This window comes from Bubalus bubalis, chromosome 6 (assembly GCF_019923935.1).
Source record: "Bubalus bubalis isolate 160015118507 breed Murrah chromosome 6, NDDB_SH_1, whole genome shotgun sequence".
Classification (NCBI taxonomy): domain Eukaryota; kingdom Metazoa; phylum Chordata; class Mammalia; order Artiodactyla; family Bovidae; genus Bubalus; species Bubalus bubalis.
In genome coordinates this window covers 21,566,980-21,583,178 of record NC_059162.1, presented here as the reverse complement: position 1 = coordinate 21,583,178, position 16,199 = coordinate 21,566,980, and the positions used below count along the sequence as shown (strand labels likewise).

At 48.0% G+C, this 16,199-nt stretch overlaps 3 long non-coding RNA genes and 3 other non-coding genes across 11 annotated transcripts in view; 1 reads left to right on the top strand and 5 right to left on the bottom strand.

Moving 5' to 3' along the window:
• The window catches only part of LOC102392878, a 43,195-nt gene extending 40,017 nt beyond the window's left edge, over positions 1-3,178 (top strand). For all 5 annotated transcript variants that reach the window (XR_006551686.2, XR_006551687.2, XR_003110014.3 and 2 more), the window contains 2 exons: positions 515-1,556; positions 1,699-3,178. This is a non-coding gene — a long non-coding RNA (uncharacterized LOC102392878). The remainder of the gene's footprint in view (positions 1-514; positions 1,557-1,698) is intronic.
• Positions 1,572-1,645, bottom strand: TRNAN-GUU. Its single transcript has one exon. It is a non-coding gene; the product is annotated as a tRNA-Asn (tRNA).
• A 6,474-nt stretch (positions 3,179-9,652) lies between the features above and the next one.
• On the bottom strand, positions 9,653-9,816 carry LOC112585884. Its single transcript, XR_003110457.1, has one exon. It is a non-coding gene; the product is annotated as a U1 spliceosomal RNA (small nuclear RNA).
• Positions 9,653-13,069, bottom strand: LOC112585570. The gene is made up of 3 exons (XR_003110012.2): positions 13,058-13,069; positions 10,974-10,976; positions 9,653-9,801 (listed from the first exon to the last, which is right to left on the bottom strand). It is a non-coding gene; the product is annotated as an uncharacterized LOC112585570 (long non-coding RNA).
• Positions 13,070-13,139: 70 nt separating this feature from the next.
• Positions 13,140-15,043, bottom strand: LOC123333993. 2 transcript variants are annotated; one of them, XR_006551680.2, is made up of 3 exons: positions 14,311-14,994; positions 13,903-14,181; positions 13,140-13,801 (listed from the first exon to the last, which is right to left on the bottom strand). It is a non-coding gene; the product is annotated as an uncharacterized LOC123333993 (long non-coding RNA). The 2 variants fall into 2 exon arrangements; XR_006641190.1 differs by lacking the exon at positions 13,140-13,801 and having other exon boundaries at positions 13,913-14,181; positions 14,311-15,043.
• Positions 14,602-14,765, bottom strand: LOC123334268. The gene has a single exon (XR_006552096.1). It is a non-coding gene; the product is annotated as a U1 spliceosomal RNA (small nuclear RNA).
• Positions 15,044-16,199: the final 1,156 nt, after the last annotated feature.

Below are 16,199 nucleotides of genomic sequence, written 5' to 3'. Positions count from 1 at the left end.
AACAATTATCCTGACTTCATATTCCTCCCACCCTCCCCATTCCCAGTCAGTACATCCCATTGGCTGTAGCCAACAAGAAGCAGTGGGCAGAGTCTTTATGCACAGTTCAAGAAGACTCTTTCTGGGGTGTATAATAGGGTGGTTAATGATGAGAATATATCTGGAGGAACAAATGCATAATACCCAGCAAATACGGTCTTTCCATTCTTGAGATTAAAAATAAATAGTCCCATGTGCTCTCTCTCCTCCACCCACACTGCTTCCCCTGTTATTAACTTCTTGCACTGGTGTGGTACATTTGTTACAATTGATGAACCAATATTGATTCATTATTATTAATGTTAATGGTTTCCACTGGGTTCATGCTTTGTGTTGTACAGTTCTAGTCCTGAGATTTTTAATTGTGAAAGCATCTCATTAGCTGCATTTTGTATCAAATAGTTTTTTCAAAGAAGGTTTTTTTAATTTGCTGAATTCTTTCATTTATTTTAGAATATTTGTTTGTTGTTTTTAGACCTATATGATATCTGGACTGGAGATATGTATGTATGTATACTTTTAACTGGATGCTTTTCATGTCATAGCTAGATTCTCTTTTCCACAAAAATACTGGTAATGCAAATGAAATTTCAAAATGTAGAGGTTTTAGATTTTTTTTCTTTTCATTTTTGTTTGTTAAATTAATTATCTGTGAGCTTCTAGCTCAGATCAGACAAGCAAACAAGGGGAGAAAGAAGCAAAAGAAAATTTGTGGAATTTCTAGATCCCAATGCTTTAAGAAGTCATAGAAATTGGCCAGTCATGGCTGGCCTTGTGGCTTCAGCATCCTATAGTCAAGTTTGAGTTACAGCAGGTGAATATAGCCTGGTTTGCCCAAGGTTTTTAATATATATATTTATAAAGTAGGTGACTATTTTGTTATAAAAATTATAAAGTCATGCTGTTGACTTTATTAAAATTTTTTTTACATTTTATTTAAAATAAATTTATTTATTGATAACCACCAGGTTGGTATTTGGCCTTTGGGAATGAGTAGTGGAGGTGAGAATTTTCTCAGTATATGTACCTTTCTATAATTCCTTGATTTTCTGTGTATAAACACACACACACACACACAATCTCTCCAGGAAGAAAAAATAAAAGAACTACACAGGACAACTTCTCTCCCACTCATGTGACTATTAAGTCTGTGCAATTAAGTCACTATGAAGGCATTTTAGACACTTGAGGAATGTCTATGTTACCACCTATTCTGCGCTAACGTCCCAAGTTCATATGTTGAAGCACTAACTCCCCAGTGTAACAGTATTAGAAGGTGGAGCCGTTGGCAGGTAGTTAGGTTTAGATGAGTTCCTGAGGGTGTGGCCCTCACTGATGCTGAGATTAGCGTTCTTATAAAAACAGAAGGGGCAGCAGTTTCCTCTCTCAGTGTACAGGCCTTCTGCAAGCCTCTGGGAAGACCCTCACCAAGAACTGTATCTGTCCCGGACTCTGGTCTTGGACTTCGCAGCCTCCAGAATTTTGAGATAACCTGAAGTTGCAAGAAAGGACTTTGAGTAAGTAAAAGGGTACGTCCCTGGGTGGGCTCGAACCACCAACCTTTCGGTTAACAGCCGAACGCGCTAACCGATTGCGCCACAGAGACATGAGGACTTGGTGCTCTAAATTTGTGTCCTGATCCCAGAAATTGCTTTTCAGCCTCTCGCCGGGACTACCTTCATATTCCCATACTTCGGAAACCGGAGGTGTGCGCGAGACCCTGAAGCCCAGAGTTGGTGTCGCTGGTCACGTTTGGACATCGATAGAACTTCTGGGAGTCAGCTAAGGGGCTCTGATGGCCGAAAGCCAGATCCACAGCCTTCCCACCGGCTCCTCCCCACCTCAACGCCCGCCCTGCGCCAGGTGACTACCGCAGCCTCCCGGACTGAGGGCGTCCACGTTACCACTCCGTGCCAAGGACACGAACCGGCTGTGCCCCCACTGCGTTGCCCACGCCCTGTGCCTCCAGCTGTGGACTCCGACCCGCAGGCATCTCGGAATTGCTCGAGATGCAGCGGGTCCTCCAGGGCAGGGCCTCGCACCTGGTAGTTCAGTTCAGTTCAGTTCAGTTGCCCAGTCATGTCCAACTCTTTGCGACCCCATGGACTGCAGCACGCCAGGCTTCCCTGTCCATCACCAACTCCCGGAGCCTACTCAAACTAATGTCCACCGCATCATAAATGCTGGGTGAAGGATGCATACTACCCCAAGGTCCTAGGGCAACCAAGAATTCCAGTGTGTGCTTTAAGCTTTTGGACCTACGAGGAACTCTGGAAACGGAAGGCGGGAAAGGTTTCTCCAAGCCGGAGGCGCTTTTGTTCCCGGAGCTGATTAAAAACAAGGCAAAGGTCCCGACTTTGGACAGGTGCGCACTGGGACCGAAGCGAGCTCCCCACCGTGGACGGCGATTCAGCCGCAGTCTGGGGTCGTCCATCCTAAGGGGAAGGGAGGGTCGACCAGGGAAAGCTGAAGAAGAGGAGACAGCGAGTGGGAGTGGAGGCAGCCCGGGGAGGGACGGAGAGTGCGCGTGCTGGTGCTCTGGCCACTGAGGGAAAAGGCCAAAAGAAAACGGAAAATGCCTATTTTCGTTAGATCACTTTGATTACCCTTTCCCTGCCTCCTTTCTGTCCGCCACCGCGCTGACCACGATTGTTTACTGTTGTATGCTCTCGAATTGGAATGACTGATGTTCCTCTCTGAAATGCTTGGCTAAAGACCACCACGCCCTGAGGAGTCCAAACCTCTAAGCGGGTGGCGAGGGGCCCGCGGCCCCGCGCGGTAGAGGGAGCACACCCCCGGCTCACGACAGGACGGTAGAAAACGCCCCCCAGGGCGACTCCGACTCCGCCCCAGCCCTCTGCGGCAGGGAGTCAGCGGCGCGCTGCCTCTCCGCCCTCCTTGCCGAGGAATATTAAATGTTACTAACCCGGCGTACTGTTTAGTAGATGCACTGTCAGAGAAGGCCTAGTATCATTCCTGGAGTAATGCTGATTGTTTACTAAAGGTAGGATGATGACAACTGCAGCTTTAATCCCACATTAATAGAGCTGGAAGTCCACAATAGTTTTGTAGTCTTGTGTGGGCTACCTGCAAGCAGGAGCTCTTTTTTTCCTCAGTAATAAAATTAGCTAATACTCTATTTATCAATATGCGTGTTCCTTTGAGTCTGGATTTATTTCCCCAACAGGCCCCACATAAGAGATGGAAGATGCGGCGGTGGGGGTGTGCTGAGACACAGAAAGTGCATTTGGGGCTGCGTGAACACTCCCTTGTGACCTTGGAGAAAAGTACTCAGAATTGTCGTGAAGTGTCAGAAAATTCCAATAACGGGACTAAGAAGGTGGATCTGGTAAATCTCATTCTTGGGATGAATTGGAAAAGATCATTCCGTCTTGGATGTCTGAGGTTCCACCTGGGCGGAAATGAGCAGGGAGAGGCCTTTCTACAAGACCCAGTGAGGGTGAAGTTGCTCCCTCAACCCGACCCCACCTCTGGGCAGTAGTTTCCACCCACTAGCTGGGTTTCTGCTTGAGCTCAGAAGCAGCACGGTAGTAGGCCTGGTCTGGGACTTACTGCCGGCGAGCCCCGGGGAGGAGGGAATCCATTACACTTATTACAAACCTAGTTCCTCATTAGCAGCTTTCCGAGTTTGCCTTCGGTCTTCTCTAAGCCGTTTTACATTTGGGCCACTGATCCCAAGCTGGTAGGGAGGAAAGCTCATGGCTCTTCGTCATCCTGCTAGCTCAGTTTGTAGCGTGCAAAACTTCTAATTTTAGTCTTGAGCGTAGCCCAGCATCCAGTGCATTTTATTTGGTTTTCTTTGGATTAGTAGCCACAGTTTCAAGGCTGTAAGGGAGCTTGTGGTCCTTCTCATTGGAACTCTGTTCCAGGAACCACTACTTTTTCTCAGTTTGGATAGTAAAAATAGTGATGTACAGTAGTTTTAATTCCTCTGAGGCTGGCAGATCCCATGATCTCTTATTTTGCACCACCCCAACTCTAGGGTTATCTTGGGTCTAAGCATGGGAGGTTGATTGTGTAAGCTCAGCCTTCCTGCTCATTCTTTCTGTGATGCTGTGGAAGCCCCAGAGACAATTGTATTTGATTCTGTGCATTAAAATTCATTGATCCAAGAAGGCTGTGCAGGTTTCAGCAGATCACCAGGGGAGGTTTTTGGTAGAAGAAAGATTAAAAACCCAAACACATAGAGGCATTGGTAGAACCAAGCCCCAGGCCCTGGGTGCAGCCTAATTACAGGCGGGGAAGAAATGGAAAGGAAGACTCAGAAGAAAGAAGGGCAGAACTGGGAGGAAGAATAGGAAAGGGGAGGAAAGAAACAGATTCAAAGAAATTTAGTCACTGGTCCCCAGTTATATGACAGCTTCTCTCTCTGGGCCTCCCCTAGCAACCTTTGGCTTAAGGCAGACACCCTTCCACCCATCTGATTCTGGGAATTCTTACATTTCCTATTAGGTCTACCAAGCCTACACCAAGGGCCCTCTTGTCCCTTTTAGATAGCTTTTTGCTAATCCTTTCTTTTGTGGTCCTAGGAGAGTTTGCAGGAGAGGCAAACTTCACCTTAAGCCTCTTGGGGTCTCCAGCTAGGCCTGAGAATTAGATTGACATAAGACAGACTAACAGGAGGAAAACATATTGATTGTCATATGTCCATGGGAACTCCAATAGGAAAGTGAAAACCCAAAGAACTGGCTGCTGCTGCTGCTAAGTCGCTTCAGTCATGTCCGACTCTGTGCAATCCCATAGACAGAAGCCCACCAGGCTCCCCTGTCCCTGGGATTCTCCAGGCAAGAACACTGGAGTGGGTTGCCATAGACCCAAGCATTTATATACTAGGTTGAACAAAGACAGATGATGATGGAAAAGTAAAATATATGGGAAGACTAAAGGAAGATATGAGTTAACAAAATCTGTTTGTGTGGATTTCTCTGGGCCTTGACTTCCTGTCTCTGGTGATAAGAATGTACTTGCTGTTTTCCAAATGCCTTTAGCTCAAAATAATTCTTAGGCCAAATTGGCATGTTTTGGAGTAGCATGTAGTTGAAGCATTGGAACATAGCCAAAGAACAGGATACTGAGCCATGTCTCCTCGTGGTACTCTGAGATCACCATGCTGAAGTGAATTCAGCAGACCCAGATCAGTCCTAGTAGCACTTGTTAATAAAGTTAAAAAAAAAAAAAATTATTCAGCCAGGTCATTTGTAAATATGGAAAACAATGTTCAGCTTATTTAGACATCATAATGCTCCTGCCTAAACCTTAATTTTAAAGTCACTGAAAATAATCCAGGACTTCCACCTACAGCCATAGTATAATAATGTCACTCGATTAGACTTCTTGCCTGCAGTTCAGTTCCGTTCAGTCTCTTAGTCATGTTTGACTCTTTGAGACCCCATGAACCGCAGCCGCAGCACGCCAGGCTTCCCTGTCCAGCACCAACTCCCAGAGTTTACCCAAACTCATGTCCATTGAGTTGGTGATGCCATCCAATCATCTCATCCTCCTTTGTCCCTCCTCCTCCTGCCGTCAATCTTTCCCAGCATCATGGTCTTTTCAGATGAGTCAGCTCTTCCCATCAGGTGGCTAAAGTATTGGAGTTTCAGCTTCAAATCAGTCCTTCCAATGAACACCCAGGACTGATCTTCTTTAGGATCTTCAGGATGGAGTGGTAGGATCTCCTTGCAGTCCAAGGGACTCCCAAGAGTCTTCTCCAACACCACAGTTCAAAAGCATCAAATCTTCTTCGGCGCTCAGCTTTCTTCACAGCCCAACCCTCACATCCATACACGACCACTGGAAAAACCATAGCCTTGACTGTCCGACGGACCTTTGTTGGCAAAGTAATGTGTCTGCTTTTGAATATGCTATCTAGGTTGGTCATAACTTTCCTTCCAAGGAGTAAGCGTCTTTTAATTTCATGGCTGCAGTCACCATCTGCAGGGATTTTGGAGCCCCCCAAAATAAAGTCTGACATTGTTCCCACTGTTTCCCCACCTATTTCCCATGAAGTGATGGGACCAGATGCCCATGATCTTCATTGTCTGAATGTTGAGCTTTAAGCCAACTTTTTCACTCTCCTCTTTCATTTTCATCAAGAGGCTCTGTAGTCTTCCCTTTCTGCCATAAGGGTGGTGTCATCGGCATATCGGAGGTTATTGATATTTCTCTCGGCAATCTTGATTCCAGCTTGTGCTCCTTGCCTTAAACAACCATAAAAATGGGCAAAATGTGTGAAGCACCTGGTTATACACACTGGACAGAGACAGTGCAAGACTGTGAATGCCTGAGAGAGAGTTGTGGGAATGACCTGATGGTGGTACAGCAAGCAGAGCATGGTGCTCACACAAAGCTAAGGCAGAGATCAGAGGGCAACTGAAACAACTAGAATCTGTAGAGAACAGTTTACAGGCTAGTTTTCAAAAGTCTATATTGGGTCTCCTGCCAGTCATTTGCTGAGTGCTAGGCTGGCTGCTCATGGGTGGAGTGCTTATGCAAGGCTTATGGGACAACAGGTGCTATTGGGATGAAAACCAGAACAGAGATTTTAGACGTCTCTGCTGGCAGCACTGGAATTCAGGCCTTGTTAACTCTGTATCACCCTGAGCATTCAGTTGATACTCCAGAAAGACTGTTTGAGGAGGAAAGACCACACCCTAGTGTAAGGCCTACTCTTGATCCTCCCTCCAAAAGTGTAAAACTAAGACCTGACAAGGTTAGCAGGGTTTGGAGGTTGAGTCACACCAAGGAGGGCTTGGGACTTTCCACAGATCTACCAACACAATCCGTAAATCCAGCCCTACACAAGTTCAAAGTCATTGGCCAGTAATCAAATTGCTTAGTAGAACAAAAGTTGATACATTTTGGAGAAGATACCAGAATCCAGAATGTCTATAATGCACCATTCAAAGAGTCCTGTAAACAAAAGTGAAACATGCAAAGAAACAGAAAAATGCTACTTATTCAACACATAGTTTTAAAAAGAAAAAGAAACAAACAAACAAAAAAAGACAACCCCAAGATGTCTCAGATGTTGGATTTGGCAGACTTTAAAGCAGAGTTGTAGATACTAGCTGAGATTTGGAAAGGAGAACTAGAAGGGGTTGTCATACTCGTTTGGACCCTGGGAAGAGCTCCGGAGGTCACCAGCACTGTTACCCGTCACAAAGGCACTTTATCTGCTGATACAAACAGACTCGCAGCAATTTATACTTCCCATCAGATGTCCTCTTACTGTTTCACAGCTCTTGGGCCAGGTAACTGTTTTGTTCTTTGACAAACAGCTATAGAAGGACACTTATATTTTTAGGGTTGGGAGTTTAAAAGCAATAAGAGACTGAGGCAGTTTCTATCTAGCTCTTCTTTGTGGGCTTCAGTTCTCCATTAGGACCTCGCAAGCGTGGGCTCAGGTACCCAGCAAAAACTGTTGAATCTAATCTATTGCAAGTCTCTGTTATTAAGAATATACCAGGGTGCCTCTAGGATACACGTTTTAAAAACTCAAACTGTGTAAACTCTAAGGTGACACGGAAAGTGCAGTCAAAATGCAAGCAAGAATGGTGGTAAAGTTCAGAGGATGTGTATGAAGAAGTACTTATCTCCTGGCAATAACGTAGAGTCGGGAATGACTTAGCGGCTAAACCACAGCAACATCGTATTACCAAGTGAGTACGTGCGCAAAGTCGCTCGCAGCCTTAGACACGACAATCATCAGGAACACCCGTAGCCAAAAAAAAAAAAAAAAAAGAAAAAGAAAAGAAAAACTGCACTAAAAAAAAAAATCACCACTGTCCCGACTACAAGAGATCAAACCAATCAATCCTAAAGGAAATCAGTCCTGAACATTTGTTGCAAGAACTGATGTATGAAACGAGTTGCCAGTCCAGGTTCGATGCACGATACTGGATGCTTGGGGCTGGTGCACTGGGATGACCCAGAGGGATGGAATGGGGAGGGAGGAGGGAGGAGGGTTCAGGATGGGGAACACATGTATACCTGTGGCGGATTCATTTTGATATTTGGCAAAACTAATACAATTATGTAAAGTTTAAAAATAAAAAAAAATAAAAAAAAAAAAAAAAACTGATGCTGAAGCTTCACTAGTTTGGCCACCTGATGCATAGAACTAGTTTATTGGGGGGGAAAACCCTAATGCTCAGCTCAGTTCAGTCGCTCAGTCGTGTCCGACTCTTTGCGACCCCATGAATCGCAGCACGCCAGGCCTCCCTGTCCATCACCAACTCCCGGAGTTCACTCAAACTCATGTCTATCGAGTCAGTGATGCCATCCAGCCATCTCATCCTGTGTCGTCCCCTTCTCCTCCTGCCCCCAATCCCTCCCAGGATCAGGGTCTTTTCCAATGAGTCGACTCTTCGCATGAGGTGGCCAAAGTATTGGAGTTACAGCTTTAGCATCAGTCCTTCCAGTGAACACCCAGGACTGATCTCCTTTAGGATGGAGTGGTAGGATCTCCTTGCAGTCCAAGGGACTCCCAAGAGTCTTCTCCAACACCACAGTTCAAAAGCATCAAATCTTCTTCGGCGCTCAGCTTTCTTCACAGCCCAACCCTCACATCCATACACGACCACTGGAAAAACCATAGCCTTGACTGTCCGACGGACCTTTGTTGGCAAAGTAATGTGTCTGCTTTTGAATATGCTATCTAGGTTGGTCATAACTTTCCTTCCAAGGAGTAAGCGTCTTTTAATTTCATGGCTGCAATCACCATCTGCAGGGATTTTGGAGCCCCCCCCCCCCAAAATAAAGTCTGACATTGTTCCCACTGTTTCCCCACCTATTTCCCATGAAGTGATGGGACCAGATGCCCATGATCTTCGTTTTCTGAATGTTGAGCTTTAAGCCAACTCTTTCACCCTCCTCTTTCACTTTCATCAAGAGGCTCTTTAGTTCCTCTTCGCTTTCTGCCATAAGGGTGGTGTCATCGGCATATCGGAGGTTATTGATATTTCTCCCGGCAATCTTGATTCCAGCTTGAGCTTCTTGCAGCCCAGCGTTTCCCATGATGTACTCTGCGTATAAGTTAAATAAGCAGGGTGACATTTAAAAGCATAAGAAAATGTGACAACAGGAAATTATAACAGTTTCATACCATCACCGATTCAAAGCCGTGAATTTCAGTAACGTCAGGGTGACGGAGAGCTACTAGAACCTAGCGTCCTTCCAGTTCCAATCTGCGGGAGATGAGACAACCCCGTAAGATCTAATCTATAGTCCGGCGAGCTAGAGTTGCGGTTTTTCAGGAATCCTGAAAGAATTACGTGAAAAACAGAGAGAGACTGAATGTCGAAAGAACCAGGTCATTGAAGTGGGGCATTTCAGAGCACTACGGGCAGTCTTCTGCCCCGACAACAGAAAAACACACCCCTCTGACCACCTAACCCTGCAAAAAAACAGGAGTTCGGCATACAACACTTTGCTGAAAAACAGTAACCTACGAACCCTGCTTACCTTCGTAGAACGTAAATAACAATTAAGTCACACAAACAGATTTTTAGAGAAGAGCATTACTGAAACAGCTGAAAACCAGTTTCATAAAACACTTAAAACCCGCAGTCTGACTTTCAGACAAGTAAGAACACAGGGGAAAGCGCGAACGCAGTCCCCCACTACCACAAATTATGCAGTCGAGTTTCCCACATTTGGGGAAATCGCAGGGGTCAGCACATCCGGAGTGCAATGGATAAGCCTCGCCCTGGGAAAACCACCTTCGTGATCATGGTATCTCCCCTGCCAGGTAAGTATGAGTTGCCTGCCTTCCGCCCCACCACCACCTCAGACGCCCTGCACTGTACACACACGCTCACTTTCCGCCACGCACCCCCGACCCTTCTTGGGCCTTCCACACAGCGGATCCACGCACTTTCAAGCAGAAACTCCTCAGTTCTCTCCCACGCCACGGGAGACCATATCGTGTTTCAGCACCAGACGACGGCCCAGCAGCCCCTGCGCTCGGATATCTACATACGACACGCCTCGTCCGTGGCGTCACGGGAAGCCCTCCGGCCCACGCCCCGCCCTAGGCCCCCCCCCCCCCCCCCCCCCCCCCCCCCCCCCCCCCCCCCCCCCCCCTCCGTCCGGCCCGGCCAACCGGCCGGCGGGCCCCCTCTGGGGGAAGCGGCGTCCGCCTCCCGCTCCTGTTCTCCCACCCGCTACGTGTTGGGACCCGGCGCGCTCGGCTGCCTGCCTTAACTTTTGTCCTGCCCAGCTCCGGTCTGGCGGTCGGCTGAAACCTGTGCATCTTTTTTCAAATAACGGCGTTCAGCGGGGAGAACAGAACATTTAGCAGTCCAGGGGAAACCGGTTCCTTTCAAATCCACTTGTCTTTGTGATGTAGTATTATTGTGTGTATGTCTAGTAAAACGCATTAAGCGTCACGACTGGCCGTGAACTCAGTTCCATTCGTGAAAATTGGGTCATTCATCAGAAATTTCATTCATTTTATTTTTCAGCTTCAGGTGTGGTTTTGACTCTGAACAGATTTTAACACCTGTCTGTATCCTCTGTCTTACTGAGACAGGCTGGGACCTGGGACCCTTTGCTGCAGTGCTTGCACCTGGACAGACCGAGGCAGGAATTTGATGGGCCCCAGGGTGAGCAGCTGCAATCTATCCCCTGCAGACAGTTAACTCCGGGCTAAGAGCAGGGACTTCCCTAGTGATCCAGTGATTAACTCCATACTCCGGTTCAATCTCTGGTCAAGGAACTAGATCCCACATGGGACAACTAACAGTTTACGTGCTGCAACTAAAGATCCTTCATGCCTAATAAATAAATATTTTGTATAAAGATAAGATGCTCCAAGATAAGGATATTAGGAGGAGCAAGCAGGAGCTGAGTCCTTATTGGATAGAAGATAGAGACCACCTATTTTGCATTCTTGAGGTCCAGGAGACCTTCACAGACTACACATGCTCAGAAAAATTCCTCCCAGGTTAAAACGGAGGGGAGGAGCCACCCACCCGGTGATTGTTGGTGTCAACCTCCCAGGAGCCCTCTGTGCTACAATCCTTCTTAGCAAAAAATTTCACAGGCATGTCAGGAAGGGCCCCAGGAGAGGTCAGGTGTGGAAAAAGAGATGAGATAATTGGCCAAAATGGAAGAAATGCTCTATATAAGTGATTTGAATCACCTCTCTGATGCACTGTTCCTCGTTAAGGAGGACACCCACACCCTTTCCAAGTGTGCATCTCTGCCTTACTTCTGTCTTAAATAAGCTGTGTATCTATGTGCTCCCTGACTTGTGTTGTGGCTCTAATAATAAACTTTGTACCTACTTTTACAGCTTTTGCCTCTTTGAGAAATTCATTTTTCAGTAGAGGCAAGAGCCAGGCCAACCGTGCTTCTAGCCCTAGCTCCTGATGGAAGGGTGGCTAGGATTCCTGGTTTTCACACAGGCTGCTGCTGCTGCTGCTGCTGCTAAGTCGCTTCAGTCGTGTCGGCGGACCCTGTGCGACCCCATAGACGGCAGCCCACCAGGCTCCCCCGTCCCCGGGATTCTCCAGGCAAGAACACTGGAGTGGGTTGCCATTTCCTTCTCCAATGCATGAAAGTGAAAAGTGAAAGTGAAGTCACTCAGGCTACCCTGGTTCAGTTCCTGGTCAGGGAACAAAGATCTTGCTTCAAGCCACCACTCACTGCTTCAAGCCACCACTCACTGCTTGTGTCCTCGAGATCAAAATGTCTCCTCCAGCAACAAAATAGAAAGAAACAATAGGGACTAAAAACAACTGCATGTATGCAGTTGGAGAAAATTATGGACAAGAGACAAAAAGACCGAAGATTCAAGTGTCATCTCTGAAGAGCTGGTGGCAAAAAGAGGATCAGTTCCGTTCAGTTCAGTCGCTCAGTCGTGTCCAACTCTTTGCGACCCCATGGACTGCAGCACGCCAGGCTTCCCTGTCCATCACCAACTCCCGGAGCTTACTCAGACTCATGTCCATTGAGTCGGTGATGCCATCCAACCATATCATCCTCTGTCGCCCCCTTCTCCACCCGCCTTCAACCATTCCCAGCATCCGGGGCTTTTCAAATGAGTCAGTTCTTCGCATCAGGTGGCCAAAGTATTGGAGCTTCCGCTTCAGCATCAGTCCTTCCAAAGAATATTCAGGACTGATTTTGTTTAGGATAGACTGGTTGGATCTCCTTGCTGTCCAAGGGACTCTAAAGAGTCATCTCCAACACCACAGTTGAAAAGCTGAGAGCAAAAGCACAATACTGCACATTCCCCCTGCACACACCACCACCAAACTCATAGGCAAACCACCTAAGTCACCTTGAAAGCCTGACCCCTCTGTAACAGGAGGGAAAGGGGCAGGGCACAACTTTTGAAATAATGACATAGCCCAAGGACACAACATAAACCGGTTTTAGAATCAAATGGGACCAAGATGGCAGACAAGACTAGACCTTGGTCCTCAATCGGCAAGTGAAATGACACACCCAGAGGTGCCGTGACAGTTCCAAGGCAATGTTAAAAGACCAAGGAGTGGGCGGTGGCCCAAATCCTGGAAATCCCCACCCCTTCCCAAAAACAGTTGGGATAATCCTCCCACTCATTAGCATACAAAATTACCCAGTTTATAAAAACTAACCATGCCACACTTGGCGACCGCACTCTTCCTCTGCAATGGCCCACACTCTGTCTGTGGAGTGTGCTTGCTTCTCTTGAATCTGAATAAATCTACTTCTTACCTATCACTTTGTCTCTCACTCAATTCTTTCTGTGGAGACATCAAGAACCTGACCAGGTACCGTGGGTTTTGGCTGGGGTTGAGTCCCAAAGCAAAAGCAACACCCAGTTGTGGATGTCACTACTGTTGGAAGTAAAGTCCAATGCTGTGAAGAGCAATACTGCATAGGAACCTGGAATGTTAGGTCCATGAATCAAGGCAAATTGGAAGCGGTCAAACAGGAAATGGCAAGAGTGAACATCAACATTTTAGGAATCAGCAAACTAAAATGGACTGGAGTGGGTGAATTTAACTCGGATGAGCATTATATCTACTACTGTGGGCAAGAATCCCTTAGAAGAAATGGAGTAGCCATCATAGTCAATAAAAGAGTCCAAAATGCAGCACTTGGATGCAATCTCAAAAACGACAGAATGATCTCTGTTCGTTTCCAAGGCAAACCATTCAGTATCACAGTAATCCATGTCTATGCCCCAATCAGTAATGCTGAAGATAGCTCATATGTGAGCAAGGAAATCTCATCCTCGATCTGCATCCTGTGTGCTTTTTGGTTAGTTTTCTTTGGACCTACCCTTAAGCATCACCCCACTCCCAGCACCTCCTCCGATCTCAGAGGCTTTTGGGGGCTGAGCGGATCTACGAGTGCCGTCCCCGAGGCAGCCACGAGGGGGAGGACAGTCCTTCCCGCCACGGTCCTGCCTTTTCTGTTTGGCCCAGTGGTTTCTATTGGCCAGCAGGACTTTGTGAATCAGAAGTGAGCACAACACATCCTGAGAAAGGGGTGGGCAAACAGCCCAGCAAACTGCCGACAACTGGCGTGGGGTTTTCTTCTAAATTGTAGTTCAATGTTTTCAGATAGAAAGAAAAGGAAATCTACTTTTGACCGAAAGAGGAAAAAAAAAAAAAAAAAGTACGAATTCTACTGCCATTCAAGGAGAAGGGATGTTAAGGAGGTTTCCGAGTTTGCCAGACTACTGAAGCATGTCAGGTGCACATTCGAGGCTGAAACAGAGGTCCGGCTTTTAACAGGAGAAGGCCTAGAGAGAAAAGGCGGGGGTGAAGAGAGAACTGGATCCAGAAATGGAAAGAGGCCCCTAGGGGGTGAGAAAGGGTGGGTGGGAGAGTATCTAGGCAGTACCTCCAGCAACGACTAAGGCCACGTATAAATAAGCAAGGCAGCTGACCACGCAAGAAATGAAGCCTCTGAAAGCAGGACACTGCTGGGAAAATAGCTAGTGGCAGACTCCCACAAGACAGGCCGACGAGCAGTTCGTCACGGGGCGCCTCCCGACACCTCAGCCGACTTCGTGTGTTTGGCTCAGGTAAGGGTTTCTCCGCTGGGATCTTGCGCACGAAGAAGCCTTCCCTCACACGCACAAACTTTTCAAGAGGCCGAAAGAGCGTTCAACGAGCGAGCCTGCCACGAAACCAGCAGTAAACACACGTCAGAAACCCGCATCCACGCGTAGCCCTGGCACGTTCCTACTGCCACAAAACCGAAAAAACAAGCGCCTGCCCCTGTACCGGTGGAAGACCCTCCGCGTACTGGCTTTCAAGCGCGATTGGGGCCGCTCACATCTTTCTGAACCACTCTTCACAGTCGTGCCGCAACCTAGGTGAACTCGGAGACTGACTGGCAGTTCTCCAGCCGCAAGCTCGCGGGTCGTAGCGAGATTCAAACTTACCCACCACCTATGCCCTTAAGGCGCTTTTATATGCTTCACGGCCTCATCCTGTACATAGAGGAGGCTTAAAACAAACGGACCCAACACATTACAGCAACATGACCGGGCGGCCAGACGCACTCGTGGAGTCTACTCTTCCACTAAAAATAAGCCAGGGGAAAGCGCGAACGCAGTCCCCCACTACCACAAATTATGCAGTCGAGTTTCCCACATTTGGGGAAATCGCAGGGGTCAGCACATCCGGAGTGCAATGGATAAGCCTCGCCCTGGGAAAACCACCTTCGTGATCATGGTATCTCCCCTGCCAGGTAAGTATGAGTTGCCTGCCTTCCGCCCCACCACCACCTCAGACGCCCTGCACTGTACACACACGCTCACTTTCCGCCACGCACCCCCGACCCTTCTTGGGCCTTCCACACAGCGGATCCACGCACTTTCAAGCAGAAACTCCTCAGTTCTCTCCCACGCCACGGGAGACCATATCGTGTTTCAGCACCAGACGACGGCCCAGCAGCCCCTGCGCTCGGATATCTACATACGACACGCCTCGTCCGTGGCGTCACGGGAAGCCCTCCGGCCCACGCCCCGCCCTAGGCCCCGCCTACCCCCCCCCCCCCCCCCCCCCCCCCCGCCGTCCGGCCCGGCCAACCGGCCGGCGGGCCCCCTCTGGGGGAAGCGGCGTCCGCCTCCCGCTCCTGTTCTCCCACCCGCTACGTGTTGGGACCCGGCGCGCTCGGCTGCCTGCCTTAACTTTTGTCCTGCCCAGCGCCGGTCTGGCGGTCGGCTGAAGCCTGTACACCTTTTTTCAAATAACGGCGTTCAGCGGGGAGAACAGAACATTTAGCAGTCCAGGGGAAACCGGTTCCTTTCAAATCCACTTGTCTTTGTGATGTAGTATTATTGTGTGTATGTCTAGTAAAACGCATTAGGCGTCACGACTGGCCGTGAACTCAGTTCCATTCGTGAAAATTGGGTCATTCATCAGAAATTTCATTCATTTTATTTCCAGCTTCAGGTGTGGTTTTGACTCTGAACAGATTTTAACACCTGTCTGTATCCTCTGTCTTACTGAGACAGGCTGGGACCTGGGACCCTTTGCTGCAATGTTTGCACCTGGACAAACGGAGGCAGAAATTCCATGCGCCCCACGCTGAGCAGCTGGAATCTGTCTCCTGTGGACAGATACTCCAGACTAAGGACAGGGGCTTCCCTAGTGGTCCACTGGCTAAGATTCCACACTTCCCAGTGCCTGGGGCCGGAGCTGGATCCCTGGTCAAGAAACTAGATCCCACCTGGGACAACTAAGAGTTTTCATGCTGCAACTAAATATCCCATGTACCTTTACAGCTTCTTTAAGATAAGGATATCAGGAGGAGCAAGGAAGAGCTGAGTCCTGCTTGGATAGAAATTAAGAGACCACATATTTCGTATTTTTGAGGTCAAGGAGATCTTTGCAGACTATCCGTGCCTACAAAGCTTTTTCCTGGGTCAAAAAGGAGGTAGACGGAACCACCCCTTAATAGGTGGTGTTAACCTCGCCCTAGGCCTCTGCTCCCGGGAGAAATGTCCTATATAGGTGATCTGAATCACCTCTCTGATACACTCCTTCTCGTTAAGGAGGACACACACACCCTTTCTCTCTGAGTGTGTCTCTCTGCCTTGCTTCTGTCTTAAATAAATTGTGTATCTGTGTGCCCTCCAACTTGTGCTGTGGCTCTAATAATGCACTTTGTACCTGTCCTTTCAGCTT